Raw genomic sequence first — 17122 nt, 5'->3', positions numbered from 1 at the left:
GCATGCCCCCCTACTCAGGATTGCTATTCTGGGTCTCTGTAAGTCACAGCGTGGGAGTTAAATATAGGGGGACACCACGTGGCAGGCAGTAGGTGGTTAATGACCCTGCAGGAGGCGAGTCAGAACCCAGAGAAGAAGCTGTAGTGGGGGTGAAGAGGGGGAACTAGCTTTGGTCAGAGAGGCAGGAGGCTTGGGTTTGAGGCCTGCTAGGTTCCTGCCTCCCTATGTGACTCCAGGTTTAGCCCTGCCTTCTCTGGGCCTCAGTTCTCCTATCATGGGAGTGCAGCTGAACTTGAATCTCTAAGCTCTCTTCATCTGTAACAGGCTGTGGACGACACTTTCTCAGGCTGGGTCTGGTGGGGAACTCATGACCTCCATTGTCATCTCCAGGAGTCAGAGCCTTACTCAGCTTTCAAGTCCTATGCCAAATATGATGTCCTCTGTGATGTCTTCTCCCAGCTGAAATTCACTGCCCCTTGGTCCAGTTTGCACACTTCTCTGCCCCTATTTCAGCCTGGAGCCCATGCTGCCATGCAGCAGGATAGGTGTGGTCCTGGCTGTTTCCCCCATTAGGAGGCCAGGAGCCCAACCTCCACCACCCATGCTTTAGTCTCATGGCCTCCAGGGTACCACAATCATGGCCCCTCTGAACCCCAGAGCCTTTGGGGACTACAGTCATAGCAGCAGCCCCTGTTGTTACTGTACTTACTGTATGAATGGCTCTGATGACATGGATACTCTGCATACACCTGAGCAATTAATTGACTTATTTTCCTTTCAAGGAAACAGTGAATCATGCTACTTCTTGTTTCTTTTTTTTTCTTTGTCTACTAGGAAGCTCAGAGGCAAATTTATAGCCTACCTTTAATAAAGGTTAACCTAGAATGATCTCGTTCTGTCTTTTCTTTTCTTTTCTCCTGTTCTCTTATTTATTTTTCTTATTTATGTAGGGGAATTCTTTTAAAAAGACAGAGGAAGAAAAGGAACAAAAGAATCATTCAGGAAACCTTCACAGCTTAGATTCATAGCTAAAAATGATAATTACTAGAGTTCATATAGAGAGTGCTTAGCGTGCAACAGGTCTTAGGTAAGCCCATGACTTGGCATCACTCATTATCTCCTGTAATCCCCACCACATCTCTAAGGGAGAGATGAGCATTACTGTTACCCATTTTGTGGATGGGAAAGCAGAGGCACAGAGAAAGTAAGTAACTTGTCCCAGAGACACACAGTGAGAAAGAACCAGAGCTGGGACTTGAACCACCTGACTCCAGAACAAGCCTTCTTAACCACTGTGCTTTCCTACCTCTCAAAATAAAACTACGTCTGTGCAATAGCAGAGGAAAAGGTCTGGGAAGGTCTGATGACCCCTACATTGACACATCAGGCCTGGAATCCTCCCTCCTCCCAAACCCTAGACTCATATATCCAATTTTCAACTTAGCATCTCCACTTGGATATCTAACAGGCATCGCCAACTTGACATGTCTAAACCTGAACTCCCAACCCTGCAAACCTGCTCTTCCCGGCCTTCTCCTTCCCACTGATGGGGGCGCCACCCTCACAATGGATCAGACCAAAACCCTGGACTTGGCCCTGACTCCTCTTTGTCATTCCCACAACCAGCACCACAGCAAATCCTGTCATCTTAGTTTCTCAGGCAGAGGATGCAATGGTGGTCTTTGTCCTGGGCAGAGCCCATCTGGGTGCTGCTTTCAGCTCTGGACACCTCTCCTGATGGGTAGGCATGGAACAGTGACCAGGAGCATCATGAAGGAGTAATAATCGCAGGAAAAATGTGAACAGCTATCACTTCCTGGGCACCTGCACCAGGCTCAGGCCTTATCCTCTGAATCATTTACATCTCTCATCAACCCTCTGAAGTAGAGGGTCTACTACCCCCATTTAACAAATGAGGCACAGAGAGGTTAACTGCCTTTCCCAGAGTCACACAGCTAACAGGTAAGTGAGCAGGAATTCTAACTCAATGTGTCTGACTCAAGCTCAAACACACCATGCTGCCTGCCACTAAGCCAAGTCTTTGACGCACATCAGAGGGAGCCAGGGTTATTGAGTTTAGGAGTCTGGAGAAAAGAGCCGAGGTGGAGGGGAAATGTCTGCTCTCCGAGGTCAATGAAGGGTGGGCCACGGGGGAGGGACATGTATTCTGGGGCCTCCAGGAGCTGGGGAGGAAGTGGGCCACACGGAGGCCGACTTCAGCTCAGTGTAAGACAGCACTTTCTAACAATCAGGCCCCCGACAGACACACACAAAGGAGTGGGCTGCCTTGACTGATGGGAGTCCCATCTCCAGAGGTGCCTGACAGTGTCATGCTATGGATTACACCGCTGGCAGCAAAGCAGAGTGGGAAGAGAACATACAAAAGAAGAATCAAGAAGTGGGGACAGGGAGGCTTGTCCTACCGGATATCAAGCCACATAATACAGCTATCTGTGGCAGTTCTCAACAGCCGAGGGACTGCCCTCGTAGGGCGACTTTGCAAATGGTTGGGGTAGTTTTCTTCGTAACACTGACTCAGGGGAGGGTTCTACTGAGTGCCAAGGACTGGATGACGGGTGCTCAAGAACCTATAATGAACAAGACAGTCCCACCCAAGGAAAGATTGTTGTACCCCAAATGCCAAGATGTCCCTGTTGAAAAATGATGAGATACAGTGATTAGTGTAGAACTGAAACAAAGAGATAGACAAAGAGATCAATGAGACTGTAGAACAGAGTTCCCAGAAACAGATCCATAAATACATGGGCACTTAAACATAAAATAGAGATGGTATTTCAAATCAGTGAGAAAAGGACAAGGCGTTCAATTGATGCTGCTGGGACAATAGGCCAGCTATAGAAAAATGAAATCAGATCCCTATTTCTCACCGCATGCAAAGATAAAAGACCTAAACTTGATTAAAGATCTCAATATGAAACAAAAGGAAATAAAATGAAAATACTTAGAAGAGACCTAGAATATCTTTATGACCTTGGGTGGGGAAACTTCTTAAAAGAAGTTGCAAAGAAATAAAAGCAAGCGAAGGCGAAAATAAACTTTCCTACCCCCAAAGTTTAAACTTCTGAATGAAGAAGACATAAAGTTAAAAGACAAGCAACACAACTTGGAGAAAATATTTGCAACAAACATAACAAGTATTAATATTCACATATATAAACCTCTTTTACAAATTAGTAAGAAAAAGATGTGACCCATAAAAAACTGGGCAAGTATATGAACAGGCATTTTGCAGAAGAGAAAAATTCAGATGACCACTAAACACATCAGGAGACACTCAGCTTCTCTAATAGTCAGGCGACGCTAATGAAAATGAGATATTTTCTCCCAGCAGATTGGCAAAATTAAAGAGTGATGAATCAACTGATGCTGAGGTGCTGAGGAAATGAGGACTCAGATATATCACTAACAGGAGTGCAACGTGGCATAATTACCTTGGAGGGCAATTTGGCAGTGTTTATTAACACAGAAAATCCTGCTTCCAGGGAAATACTAATGCACATTCACAGAGATCTTCATGGTGGAAAGCCAGAACCACTGAAACATCCACCAGCAGGAGGGTGTGGTATAAGCATACGATGGAATACTATTCGGCAGAAGAAATGAACAAGCTACAGCTGCACTTGTATACATCTCAAAAATAAGTGAAAAAAGAAAAATGCAAAGATTAATTGATTATGATATAATTTATGTAAGAAAATCATTCAGGCTGAGCAGGAGGATCACTTGAGTCCAGGAGTTTGAGACCAGCCCTGGCAACACAGTGAGACTTCGTCCCTACAACAAATCAAAAAATTAGCTGGGTGTGGTGGCACATACCTACAGTCCCCCAGCTACTTGGGAGGCTGAGGAGGGAGGATCACTTGAGCCTGGGAGGTCGAGGCTGTAGTGAGCTATGATTGCGCCACTGCACTCCAGTCTGGGTGACAGAGTGAGACCCTGTCTCCCCCTCCCCCTGACCCAAAAAGAAAACCGTTCAAACATTACCTCTGGGTTTGGGTTTGTGAGTTCCCTCTACATGGAATGACTTTTAGTATTTCCTTCTTTCTTCCCTCCCTCCCTCCCTCCCTCTCTCTTTTCTTCTCTTCCTTCTTCCCTCCATCCTTTCCTTCTTTGTTTCTCCCTCCTTCCCTTCCTCCCTTCCTTCCTCCTTTTCTCCATTTTTTCCCTCCTCCCTCTCTACCTTCCTGCCTTTAGCAAACATGCTTGCTCTGTGCTCACAGGTGCTGAACATGAGATCAAGGCCCCAAGTTCTAACCTTGCTATGCAAGGAACTCCCCTATGATTTGAGCCCCACAACGACCCCTGACCCTGGCCCCACACTAAGCTCTCACCTCAGACAATGTGTCACGCTTGCTTGCTTTCTGGTTCTGTGTCCTGCTGGCTGCATGGGCTGATGAAAGGTTCAGGGGAGAGTGTGGATGAGGCGAGTTTTGTCTCCTAAGTGATCCCAGCCTCCGCTGAGGAGGCTGGTTGGTGGTGCTGAGGCCCCCGCCTTCCTTTCCCTCCTGTTCTCCCTATCACTCCTGCCATCTTTTTCTCCTTTTCTTCTTCACTCTGCTTTAGTGCCAGGCTTTGGAGCCAGGGTAGGGTGTGTGGGGAGGGTGCAGCTAGATCTCTGGGCCCAGAGCTCCAGAGCTAAGCCTCCTGGGCTGAAGTGGAGAGGCAGATCTCTTAGGCCATAGGTGATCATGAGAGCAGGTGGCCACCTCCTCCCAAGAGCCAAACAGCTGTGAAGGGCAGCCACCATAATCATGTCCAGAGCCTCAGATGGCCATAACAGGGCCCTGGAGACAGGGTGGCTGAGGACGGCCTAATTAGGCATGACAGCAGCCCCGTGAGGCGTATGCAGCTTGGAGCCATTAGGGAGGCTGGTGGAGGAACAGCCAGAGCTGGCCCAGCCACTGACCCCCCACAGGGATGCTTGGCTCTGGGGCTTGAGACTGCCTGCCCGAAGGAATGTCTGTCAGCTGGGGCTGCCAGGTGCTGCCCTAGCCATGCCTGCTAGTCCTGCTGAGAAATGGCATTGGTGGCTCACGGCAGCAGTTCTAAGCCCTTTTGCGCTTTTGCTTCTTGCTGTGCTTCCTGGGGTTTGTGTGGGGGACGGTCTTTCCCTCCTCTGGCTCTTATTTCTACTACTAAGAACTCCCTGCCAGCCCTTTTCAACCGACTGTCTCTTCTGATCCTGAAAACCATCCACAGGGCAGTGATTATAATGCTCTTCTGCTAAGCTAGAGGTGGAAAAACTGAGGCCCAGAGAGGGATGATGACTTGTTTGAGGCCACAAAGCTCACATCCAGGATTTGAATCTTGGGTCTCTGACACACAGCCCCTGTTTGTGACACAACAGCATTTCCTCATCTTCCTGGGGCTAGTGGTGAGGGGAGGATGGTGGTGCCATATTCCTAGGAGAGGAAAGACACCAAAGGAAGCCAAATCCAGCCTGAGTCCTGCAGCCAACTCAGCATGCCCCCAGCAAGTCACACCCTTGTTCTGGGCTGGACCAGATGACACTCAGGATTAGATACTCAAGTCTCCAGTTTTCCAGGCCTTTCTCAACACAACCTCCTAGCTAAGTAACCCCCTTCCACTTCCGTATCTGTAAAATGAAACCAGTTGCTCTTCACCAGTGTGGTTATGCAGGTAGAATGACCAGGTTTGTCAGGTGCCCAGTGCAGGTCCTGGCACACAGTAGATGCACAGTAAATGGGCACTTTCTTCTTTTCCACACAATCTCTGAGCCCTCCACACCACCACCCCGACCTCCTTGTTTCCTTTCTGGGCTCAAACCTCAGACCTTGCAGGAAGTTCTATGAGATTCCAAGAGTATCTGCGTTTGACAATTCACTCATGCTTTCCTCTGTGTGTAAGACTAATGCCACCACATCTGTGCATCAGTTTACAAAGCTCTGCCCCACCCATTAGTTTGTGTTACACTACCAATGACCTTCCTATTATGACTGAGGAAACTGAGGCTAGAAATACAGTCCCCAGGTCACTCAACTTCTCTAACCTTCAGTTTGCTCACCTCTAACATGGGAATAAATATTAGTACCTCCCCTAGTAGGTTGCTGCTTAAAAATAAATGGCATAATATGTCCAAAGTTATTAAAAGGGTGCCTGGTAGATTGTAACAGAGGCTCAAATCCTACCTCAAATATTGCTCAGATTTGCACAATGCCAGGGCCAAAGCTTCTGACCTCCCAGCTGGGTCCCCAGAAAACCACAGTCCTGGAAATGATACATGAAAGCTCTCTGAAGACAGAACCGAGGACAGCACCCCCAGGCGTCAGGACCAGGCTAAATCCCTACCCTCTCTATCTTCAGCACCACGGACAACACCCCGACATCAGCACCAAGGACAGAGGCAAACGCGTGTCCCGCACCCCGAACAGCACAGCTCAAAGGTCAAAGTGTCAAAATCCCCTTCCCCCATGCTGAGGTGGCAATGAAAATTTCTTTCTTTCTTTTTTTTTTTTTTCCTAGCTAGTTACCTGTCCCACAATTAGTAAGGCCCTGCGAAGCTATTCAGGTCTATTTCTATTTGCATCTCTTTCATTCCAGAGGCCAGTTTTCCTGTGCGTTTCTCACCCCGTGAAGTTCCTTGGATTGGGGTAGCTCAGGAAGGCTTTCTGGAGGTTCTTGACTAGGAAAACCCACCTTCCTAGGCCAAGAGAGCCTCCCAAACCTTCCCTTTTTTACCTACTGGCTTCATTTCAGACACAAGCATGGATGGTCACTGGATACAGTGTCACAGCCAAGTGCAGCAGCAAGGGACAAGCCCAATGTCACCTCATCTCAAGGGCTGGGCTTGTTGCCCTTCTCTCAAGACAGTGAATAAGGAGAAACACTTCTGATCCTTCAGCCTGTCCTACTCCATCACTCATCCCTGAGGCCATCTTTTATTGGTTCCTTGCCCATTTGATGAGGGCTAGATTTATTTCTGCCCTGACCACCTCTCTGATATCACTAGCTGCCCACATAGTCTCGAAGTAAACAGCTTGAGCTGCTTTGAACCCTTTTTTAAGGACCCTCAGGACTTCAGTTCAGTGGAGACCCCAGCAGAGCCAGCAACTCACTCCTTCTAAAGCAGCCAAAGGGGAAGATGGGGCACAATAGAATACCAGTGTCCTCTGATACAGGGGAAGAAGGCCACCTCCTCAGAGTTGTGGGGCATTGAGATGCTGTGACCAGCAACAAGTGTGGCGTATAATAAGGGCTTAGTAAACAGCTTAGTAAACATTTCCCTTTCCCAACAAGGGCAATGTAATGATAGCAATGATGATCACTATCATGTTGAGTGTCTACTATCTGCTAGGTCAAGATATTGAGGGGTAGACAATGCAAGGACAATTATAATCATTTTGCTGATAAGAAAACCAAGTCAGCTAGGCGCAATGGCTCATGCCTGTAATCCCAGCACTTTGGGAGACTGAAGTGGGTGAATGGTTTGAGGTCAGGAGTTCGAGACCAGCCTGATCAACATGGTAAAACCCCGTTTCTACTAAAAATACAAAAGTTAGCCAGGCATGGTGGTGCACGAATATAGTCCCAGCTACTCAGGAGGCTGAGGCAGAAGAATCGCTTGAACCCAAGAGGCAGAGGTTGCAGTGAGCCGAGATCATGCCATTGCACTACAGCCTGGGTGACAGAGTGAGACTCTGTCTCAAAAAAAAAAAAAAAAAAAAAAAAAAAAAAGAAGAAGAAGAAGAAGAAAGAAAAAGAAAACTAAGCCAAGGCAGGCAGGAGGATCATTCGAGACCAAAAGTTTGAGACTAGCTTGGAAAACAAACAGGACTCAGTCTCTACCCCACCCCCCCACCCCCCAGGCACAGTGACACTACTCAGGAGGCTAAGGCAGCAGGATTCTTTGAGTCCAGGTATTCAAGGCTGCAGTGAGCTATGATTGCCTCACTGCATTCCAGTCTGAGAGAGAGAGCAAGACTCTATCTCAGAAAAAGAAAAAGAAAACCAATGTTTCTATGGGCCAAGAAATCTCTCAGAGGTCACACAGCCAAACAAGTGACAAAACCAGATCTCTGCCCTCAAATTCCAGGCTGCTTCTCCACCTCCAGATCTCCCATAATTACAATTATCCTCACTTCTCACCTCAGGGTACTCAGCACAGCCCATTCACTGCTTGCCAACATCCAGTGCTGGATGCTCCATGCCCAGCTGTCCAGCTGTCAATAAGCTGCCAGACTCAGATACTGGGGTGGGCAAGGATGGAAGCAAGGCCCAGATTCTTTGCTCTCCTGGGACCCCATGAGATTCCAAGGGGCTCAGATGCAGCCCACTCCCATTCCTGCCACAGGTGTCTCTTTTCCTAACATGGCAAGGAGAAGTCCCCATCCCAGTTCTGCATCAGCCTCCTACACATACAGGGGGGCAGAGCTTATGAAACACCCAACGTCATCACCAACATCAGTGATAGCCCCACCAGGACCCATCATACCTGTCATATAAGTAAGGAAATGGAAGCCCAGGGAGGGAAGGGACTTACCCCAGGACACCTGAACAGAATGTTTTCAGGACTCTAGACTCCTCCAGTGCCTCTGCCCCCAGACTGGGGGCTCAATGAAGGCAGGAGTCACAACATTCTTGTTCACTGCTAGGTTCCCAGCACCCATCTCAATGTCCACCACAAAGTGACTTTCTTTCCCTGCTTCTTCTGAAGCGAGGGATGATGTATCACCCACTTTCTCTAACCAATCCAGAGTCTTGTACATACTAAGCCCCTAGTGAGTGTTTCTTGAACCATCTCATTCATTCAATAACTATTTATTTTGTGCCTAGTGTGTCCCAGCCATTGCTTTAGGTGGAGAAACCACAGTGGTAAGAAAACACAGACAAAAATAAATCCTCTGTTTTGACACTGATTGAAGTGAGTGAATTTGTTTCCTTGCCCATCTTCCCTATCTGTTGTGAGTGCCAAAGGGGCAGGGACTGTCACTGTCATGCCCAGTACTGTGCTCAGTGCCCAGAACACAGTATATGCTTGCTTGCTTGCTGAATGAATGAATGAATGAATACATGCAGGTAGAGTAGTAGAATAAAGGCAGCCACCATTTATTGAAAGGTTGTCGATTATTTTACATACATTAAATATCTCTTATAATCTTTCCCTGTGAGGTGGGTACTTTAAGGTGGATCATGCTAGCTATCCTGCTAGCTATTCTTCCCTTTTTCCTAACTGAAGGGCCCAGTTAGAAATATTCACTTCATCAGCTTCCCTTGCAGCTAGGGTGTTCATGTGATCAAATCTGGCAAAAGAGATGGATACAAAAATCCACTAAGTGGGGCTCCCAGGAAATCTTTGTTTTCCTGGTAAGAAAAGGAAACTCACGAAGCATGCAGGCTTTACTCTCCTTTTCCTGCCTGGAATTCAGATGCAGCACATGGCAGAGGAGCAGCCATTTTGTAGCCATGAGAATGAAAGATGCACGTTAAGGATGTCAGAGGCCTGGGCCCTGGATGTTTCACTTGAATCACTGCACTGGCCCTGGCTTGCCTGCCTGCCTCTGAGATTCTTTCTCTCTCCTTTAACACAGACAGGGTCTTGTTCTCTCATCCAGGCTGGAGTGTAGTGGCATGATCATAACTTACTGTAACCTCGAATTCTTGGGCTCACTGCCTCAGCCTCCCAAGTAGCTTGGACTACAGGAATGCACCACCATGCCTGGCTAATTATTATTTTAAAAATTATTTTTACTTTTTTTGAGACAGGGTCTCACTTTGTCACCTAGGCTGGAGTACAGTGGTGCAATCTCAGCTCACCGCAGCCTGGACCTCCTGGGCTCAAGTGATCCTTCCATTTCAGCCCCCCAAGTAGCTGGGACTACAGGCACATACCACCATCCCTGGCTATTTTTTTTTTTTTTTTGTATTTTTTGTAGAGGTGGGGTTTTGCCATGTTGCCCAGGCTAGTCTAATTTTTATTTTTTGTAGAGATGGGGTCTTGCTATGTTGCCCAGGTTGGAATGCAGTGGCATGATCACAGCTTGCTGTACCCTTGAACTCCTGGGTTCACATGATTCTCTCACCACAGCCCCTGAGCAGGTGAAACTACAGGTGCCTGCCACCATGCTTGGCTAGTTGTCAAAATTTTCAAGGGAGACAGAGTCTTACTATGTTGCCTAGGCTGGTCTCAAATTCCCGACCTCAAGTGATTCTCCCACTGTGGCCTCCCAAAGTGCTGGGATTACAAGTGTGAACCATGGCCCTGAGATTCCTGTTACATGAGAAGAATAATCTTCTGGGTATTTACACAAATGTTACTTGTTTTGTTACATGCAGCAAAATGCAATTTCAACTGATTCGGTATTATTATAACAGGCGAGGCTTAGGGAGGTCAAGTGATTTTCCCAGAGTCACAGAGCAAGGAAGCAGATCTGGAATTGGCCGCTGGGTCGAATGCCAAAGCCTGTGCCCACTGTACCTGTGTGCTGTCATTCCCAAAAGCAGCCCGGGCTGCCGGGAAGCCCCTCCCCACAACCAGCACTGGGCTCTCCTCTAAAACTCTTCCTGACTACCCTGAGGTCTGAGTCTAAGTTTTCCTGATATCTTCTCTCTTACCTGACCCCACACCAGCTACATGCAGGTCCAGATCCTCCTTTCAAAACACATGTGCCTCGAGTCCCAGGATTCGGCTCCGAACCTGACCCTGTGAGATGCTCTCTGCTCATCCACTTCTCCCTGGTTCAGAATTCCCCCCAACTGCCCCAAAAGCATGCACAGCAGTGCTCAAGCCATCTCTGCAGACAGGTCTCCTGGTTCCATCTCTTCCCCCCGACAGGGTCCTGCACCCACCACCAGAATAATCTTTCTCGAGAGCATCTCTCATGGGCCTGGCCCTTGAGGCCTCCAGGGTCTGGCTCCAGCCACCTTCCCAACCTTTGTTCTCGCTGCCCCCTCTGCCTCCTGCCGATTGACCCACCCAGCATCGGCAGGGCCAGCTCCAGTGGGTGCATGAGAGGACAAAGAGGCCCTCTCTGACCACCCTGTCTCCAGCAGGTACCCACTACCACAGTCCTGTGGTCCCCTCTCGGCACCTGGGGCTATTTGAGTGTCACCCAGAGTGTCGCTAGCTTACTGCTGGCACGTTTGCCATTGCCTCCCTGTCCCAGAACCAGAGCTTGTTGAGGGCAGGAAGTGTGCCCATCTTTTCCAACCATTTCCCCAGTCCCTGGCACGAGGCCCGGTACTTGGGCTCACTCAGGAGGTGCTGAATGAAGCTCAAACTTGCTTCCCACGCCTTCCCACCACCCACTTTCTACTCCAGCCAAATAGAACTACTCCAGCTTCCCCGAACCCTCCTACTGTGGCTGACACCCAAGCGTCTCCTGGACTCTGCCTCCAGCCAGGCCTGCAGAGAGCCCAGGCCTTGCTGGGCCTTCCTCATCCCTTTTCCCCATCAAAACCAAGCAAAGGGGAACTCCAGACTCGGATGAGATGAATGAGATTTAGGGACACAGGTGCGTGCAGGCATGCATGCGTGCATACATGCATGTGTGTGCGTGTGTGTATGGGGGGAACTGGTGTCTACATTCTACCCTGGATGTGGCAGCCTCTTCCTGTCCTTATTCTTGCATTTCTGCCACTGGTTACACCAATCTGAGCTAAGTCTGAAATGCCCTGGTGTTCCTTGAGTAGCCACAGCTGTAGGAAAGGAGAAGGGGAAAAACATTAACATTTACTGAGCCCATATTAAGCACTAGGCGCTGTTCTAGCCCAAATAATAATGGTAATAAGGATGATGATAATAGTAGTGGCTAGTATTTGTCGTGCATTTAGCATGTGCCAGGCACCAACCATCCTAAGGCTTTTAATCAGATAGATCCTACTAGTATCCCCATTTTACAGATGAAGAAAAAGAGGCTCAGAGAGGTGGAGTCGCCTGAAATCACGGAGGCAGGAAGTGGTCCGGAGCTTGGCTATCTATCGTCCCAAATCTGCTACTCTGCCAGGTTGAGTAGGGTAACACCCAGGTGTCTTGGCATGGGGGGAGGAGCTTCCCCTTGCAACTCCTGCTCAGCCTTTGAGTGAAAGGCTGGAAGCAGCAACTTCCCGGCAGAGCGGGGCTCTCCTGGGGGACGCCTGGGCTGGTAAGACTTACCCTAATCAGCAAAGCTGTAGAACAGTGCTCCAGCCCCCCAGAGGACCAGGCCCGAGGAGTAGCAGGGTGGACGGAAGTCGTCGAGCCTGGGCTCCGCTTCCCCAGTAAGGCTGAAGATTTTCCCAAAAGCCTGGGCCAAATTTATCTGCCAATCCCCCGAAGAGCTGATTCCAGCGTCTGTCTGGAAATGTCAGCCCATGTGGTTGGAGGAACGCGGGGAGAGTTTTCCTCTAAATAGCAGGAAGCATATGGGAGGCGGATGGCATCCGCCGCCCCAACCTGCCAACTCTTGCTCAAGTGGGAGCTAAAAGGGGCCCAGAAGGGTCTGAAAATCCTACCACCTCCCAGGGAGGTTGAAGGGGGAGCTGGAGACAGAGACTGTGGCAATGAGAAGGGCGGAAAGTGGGTCCCGAAGGGCAGGCAGGCAGGAGCACCCTGATGAGCAGAGGTGCCTGAGGCTCTCAGATGGGAGTGACACTCCCAGGAATCTAGCGCAACGACCACAGTAATAATAGCCACCATTCACTGAGCGCTTGCAATGCGCCAAATCTGGGTTAAGCACTTTATTTGGATGATTTCACTTCAACTTTGCAATCAACTCTAAGATGGGGGCTGCTGCTATCCTTGTATTACAGATGAGGAAACCAAGGTTCAGAGAAGGAAGGACCTGAAATCACACTCTCTCTGGGCTGGAAAGGACCTTCCAGATCATCGGCTGAATCACAAATCCTCTACAGACTCTGCCAAGCTATGGTGCAGCTGCCGCTTGAACACTCTCAGTGATGAGGAGATTGCCACCTACCACCCAAGCTAGCCCATCTGCAGAGAATTCTTTGTATCCAAAAGGTTTTCCTAGCCTAAGCTGGGATCTCCTTCCCTGGAGCTTTTCCTGTGAGTGCCAGACCCAGACCCTGCTTCCTCCAACAGAGATGGAAAGGCAGGAAGCCAGACCCTCTCCGGTTTCCCATCTCCAGGCAACACTCCAGGTCCTCACACAGCCGCCCAGGCGGGGATCTGCAGCTCCAGTGCCAGCTCTCTCACCCACCTCTGCCCCTGGACCGTGGTAACCAGAACAGCCTCCAGTCACCAAGCACTTCCTATGTGCCAGGCACCGTGGAGAACCTGCCCTTGACACACTCTCCTCCGACCTTCCCCATGACACCTGAGGCAGCACTAGCATCACCTCCGCTTTACATAGGAGAAAACTGAGGCACTACAAGGGGAAGAGACGCAGGACCCTGGAGGCCTCACCAGGCTGCTGCTCTAAGTCTCTGAAGAGGTCCCTCTGTGCTCCACCTGGGACACTGACCCAGGCTTTGCCAGGATTCACCTCAACACTGGTCCACAGGGCCCCCAAGCCCACATCAGCCTCCTAACTCTCTCCCCTTGAGCAGTACTCAGTCTCCACATCTTGTTGACTCTCCCTGCTAAACGCCCTCTGTGCCATTCTCATGGTCCTGTCCTACCTGCTGTCACCCCCAAGACCAGCCCAGGATCTTGGTTTATTTATTTTTTTTAATTATATGTATATTTTGAGACAGAGTCTTGCTTTGTCTCCCAGGCTGGAGTGCAATGGCGCGATCTCGGCTCACTGCAACCTCCGCCTCCCAGGTTCAAGTGATTCTCCTGCCTTAGCCTCCTGAGTAGCTGGGATTACAGGCGCCTGCCACTGCACCCAGCTAATTTTTGTATTTTTCAGTAGAGATGGGGTTTTGCCATGTTGGTCACTGAACTACTGACCTCAGATGATCCACCCGCATTGGCCTCCCAAAGTGCTGGGATTACAGGCGTGAACCACCATGCCTGGCCTTAAAAATATTTTTTTAAAGAGATAGGGTCTCTGCTGGGCACAGTAGCTCAAGTCTGTAATCCCAGCACTTCAGGAGGCCAAGGCAAGAGGATCACTTGAGCCCAGGAGTTAAGAGGCTGCAGTGAGCCCTGATCTTGCCACTGAACTCCAGCCTGGGCAACAGATCGAGAGACACTGGAGAGAGAGAGAGAGAGAGAGAGAGAGAGAGAGAGACAGAGAGAGACAGAGAAGAGGAGAGGAGGGGGGGGGAGAGAGAGAGAGAGAGAGAGAGACAGAGAGAGACAGAGAGAGACAGAGAGAGACAGAGAAGAGGAGAGGAGGGGGCGGGGGGAGAGAGAGAGAGAGAGAGAGAGTTGCTCTGTTGCCCAGGGTGGAGTACAATGGTGGGATCATAGCTCACTGCAGCCTTGAGCTCCTGGGCAAAGCTAGGATCTTTCCAACACCCAGACCTAACCTGCCTTTGGCTCCCTTTTACTTTAAGGGTCAAGTTCAAATTCCCCAGCCCAATAGTTGAGGCCTTGTAAGCTCCAGCCTTGGCCGACCTCTCTAGCCCCATGTCTCCCCACCATTTCGCACACCCTTCTGCCAAACAGCTCAACAGCAGGCAGGTGAGATCTTCAGAGAGCCCCTCCCAGTTGCTTCTCCCTGCAGAATCCCTATTCATCCTTCAACACTGCTTGGAGGAACAGAATCAACTGCCTTGGCCCTGGAGATCCCTGAGTGATCAGCACCTACCTCTCATCTCTCATGCCTCACCTGTCATCGCTGACGGAGACGCTTCTCTCCTGGGCTGAACTGAGAATTTCCCCTGGGAAGGGGCAGCTCTGATTCGTCCTTGTAGCTCCATGTCTAGTGCAGTACCTGGCACATGGTAGGCACTGATAAATGTGGAGTGTGGGGACAAATGACTAAATGAAGACCATGGGGCATGATAAAGTATTAGAGATGACCCACAAAACGCAGCTCGTGCAAGTCATAACTTTGCTATATCAGAAACAAAAAACGCTGCTGTCAAAACAGTCACAAAGCATTTGAGGATTTAGAAGAGAATCGGGGGATGATCTGGGAATGACTGGAGTTTCCAGAAAAAAGCTGCCCAAACCCAAGTAGATGAAGTGACCAGATCCCACCTGTAGGGTGGCAGGAGACAAGGAGCAGGGCCACAGAGGGGAAGGTGGGGGAGAGGCTGGGTCCATGTCCCAGCCCTGCCTCCAACTTGCTCTGCGTTGTCACGTAGGCGGCTTGGCCTCTCTGAGCCTCAGTTTCTTTCTGGGTAAAGGGGGTAAAATGCAAGGGGCATTTGGAAAATGGGCTGGAGCAGCAGATGTGTGTCTAAAGGCCTAAACACTTCCTCTACTGTCAAGGCAATGGGACTCTCTCTGCCCTGCATTCAAACTCCCAGCAGGGTTTGCAGACATCCAGGGCTTCCTCATCTTGGACCCACCTGACCTGGAAATGCAGGCTTCTGCCTGCCCTCCCAGCAGGTCATTTGGGGGACAACCCTCAGTGTCTTGGGCAGTGCCAGGCTTGTGGACTTGGTCCTGTGAAGAAGCTTTCTAACTAGCAGTGCAGAAAATGGAGAGTGAGCTCCCCATCTCTGGAGTTACGCAAGCAGTGGCTGGGCATCTCAGGACAGGAATTCTGACTCAGGATGGGAAGGAATTTAGACCAGTAGATATCTAAGGCTCCCTTGAGGGGCATTGGGTCCTTTTTCTCATTCCCCATGTGGGGCCTTGATCTAACTCCTCCAGGCTATGCTCCCAACACAAGGCAGAGTGAGCTCACTGACACTTCCCTCATCCCACAATATCCCCCAAAGGCTCCCCACTGCCTTCAGGATCAAGTCCAAGTTCTTACCCTGGCATTCAAGGCCCCTGTGGTCTGGGCCTGCCTCCTCTCATCCTATAGTTGCACCCCCACCACATGCTAAGGGACTTCGACACATTGTTTCTTCTGCCTACAACATTCTTCCAGCATTCTAGTTGGCTACTCAGTTTAGGTATCACCTCCTCCAGAAAGCCTCTTCCTTGCTCCCAGGCTGGGCTTTTCATGCCCGCAGCCCCTGTATGCACATCCACCTTAGCACCTCTCACATTCCAGACAAATAAATCTATGTGTTCCCCTCTCCCCAAAAGACTGCAATCATTTGGAGGGCCAGGACAGCTCCCTTGCGGGACAGAGAGGGTTGATATCTCCTGAGTGAAACTGGTACTTCAGAGATTCCAGTGTTCTGACTCCAAGAAAGTCTAAGGCTGCCTCAGGGAGCTTCTGACCATAAGATCGGGGTTCGAGACTCCTTTCTTTTTCTTTTTTTTTGAGACGGAGTCTCACTGTCACCCAGGCTGGAGTGCAGTGGCATGATCTCGGTTCACTGCAAACTCTGCCTCCCACGTTCAAGCGATTCTTCCACCTTAGCTACCCAAGTGGCTGGGATTACAGGCGCTGGCCACCACACTGGGCTAATTTTTTATTTTTAGTAGAGACAGGGTTTCTCCTTGTTGGCCAGGCTGGTCTTGAACTCCTGCCTGACCTCAGGTGATCCCCCCAGCCTTGGCCTCCCAAAGTGCTGGGATTACAGGCGTGAGCCACTGCACCTGGCCAGGACTCCTTTCAATAGTTGTATTGTTTTTTTTCTGATTATGAAAATCATGCATCTTGGGGAATTCAGATAATTACGGGAGGTGGGAGCTGCTGGATTTGGCCACCATTTGGTCTACTTTAGGTCATAGCCCACATCTACTTCTGGGGGAGCCACTTTTCCCCATTCTCCACTCTTGAGGTTCCAGTGGTGTTGACTCCACCCCCAGCTAGTGGGGGGTGGTACACAGGCCCAGGCTGCCAATCAGAGCACCAAATTCCCCTTAGCAACAGCAATTGATTGAGGGTGGGCACATCCCACAAATTTGACCGATCAAAGCCAAGACTTAGTTCTGGGACTTGTGTTTGAGCAATCAGGGAAGAATTTTTGCTTATTTCTTTGGACATGCATCTTATTACCTGTACATGAGAGCTTAATGAGAACATGGGAACAACCCAGAGAGAGCCGAATTGAGAAACAGAGAAATCAAGTCCTGGCAGCCCTGAGCCCCTGGATCCAGCTGAGCCTGAAGCCATCAGACCTCTGGACTTTACAGTTACAAGTCAATCAAATCCATTTTTGTTTAAACTAGTTTGGGGTG

General features: G+C 49.7%; 1 protein-coding gene across 32 annotated transcripts in view; it reads right to left on the bottom strand.

Annotated features, from left to right (window-relative positions):
* Nucleotides 1–17122, bottom strand: part of DLGAP4 (DLG associated protein 4) — a 259162-nt gene that overhangs the window by 145511 nt on the left and 96529 nt on the right. For 3 of the 32 annotated variants that reach the window (XR_013398597.1, XM_077948353.1, XM_077948344.1), the window contains exon 1: nt 12134–12570. The gene's annotated coding sequence lies outside the window, so the exon portion shown is untranslated. 32 annotated transcript variants of the gene reach the window in all.

Source organism: Macaca mulatta, chromosome 10, assembly GCF_049350105.2.
Source record: "Macaca mulatta isolate MMU2019108-1 chromosome 10, T2T-MMU8v2.0, whole genome shotgun sequence".
NCBI classification, from domain to species: Eukaryota; Metazoa; Chordata; class Mammalia; order Primates; family Cercopithecidae; genus Macaca; species Macaca mulatta.
The sequence above is the reverse complement of the archived record's forward strand: the minus strand, read 5'-3'. Positions and strand labels throughout refer to the sequence as shown.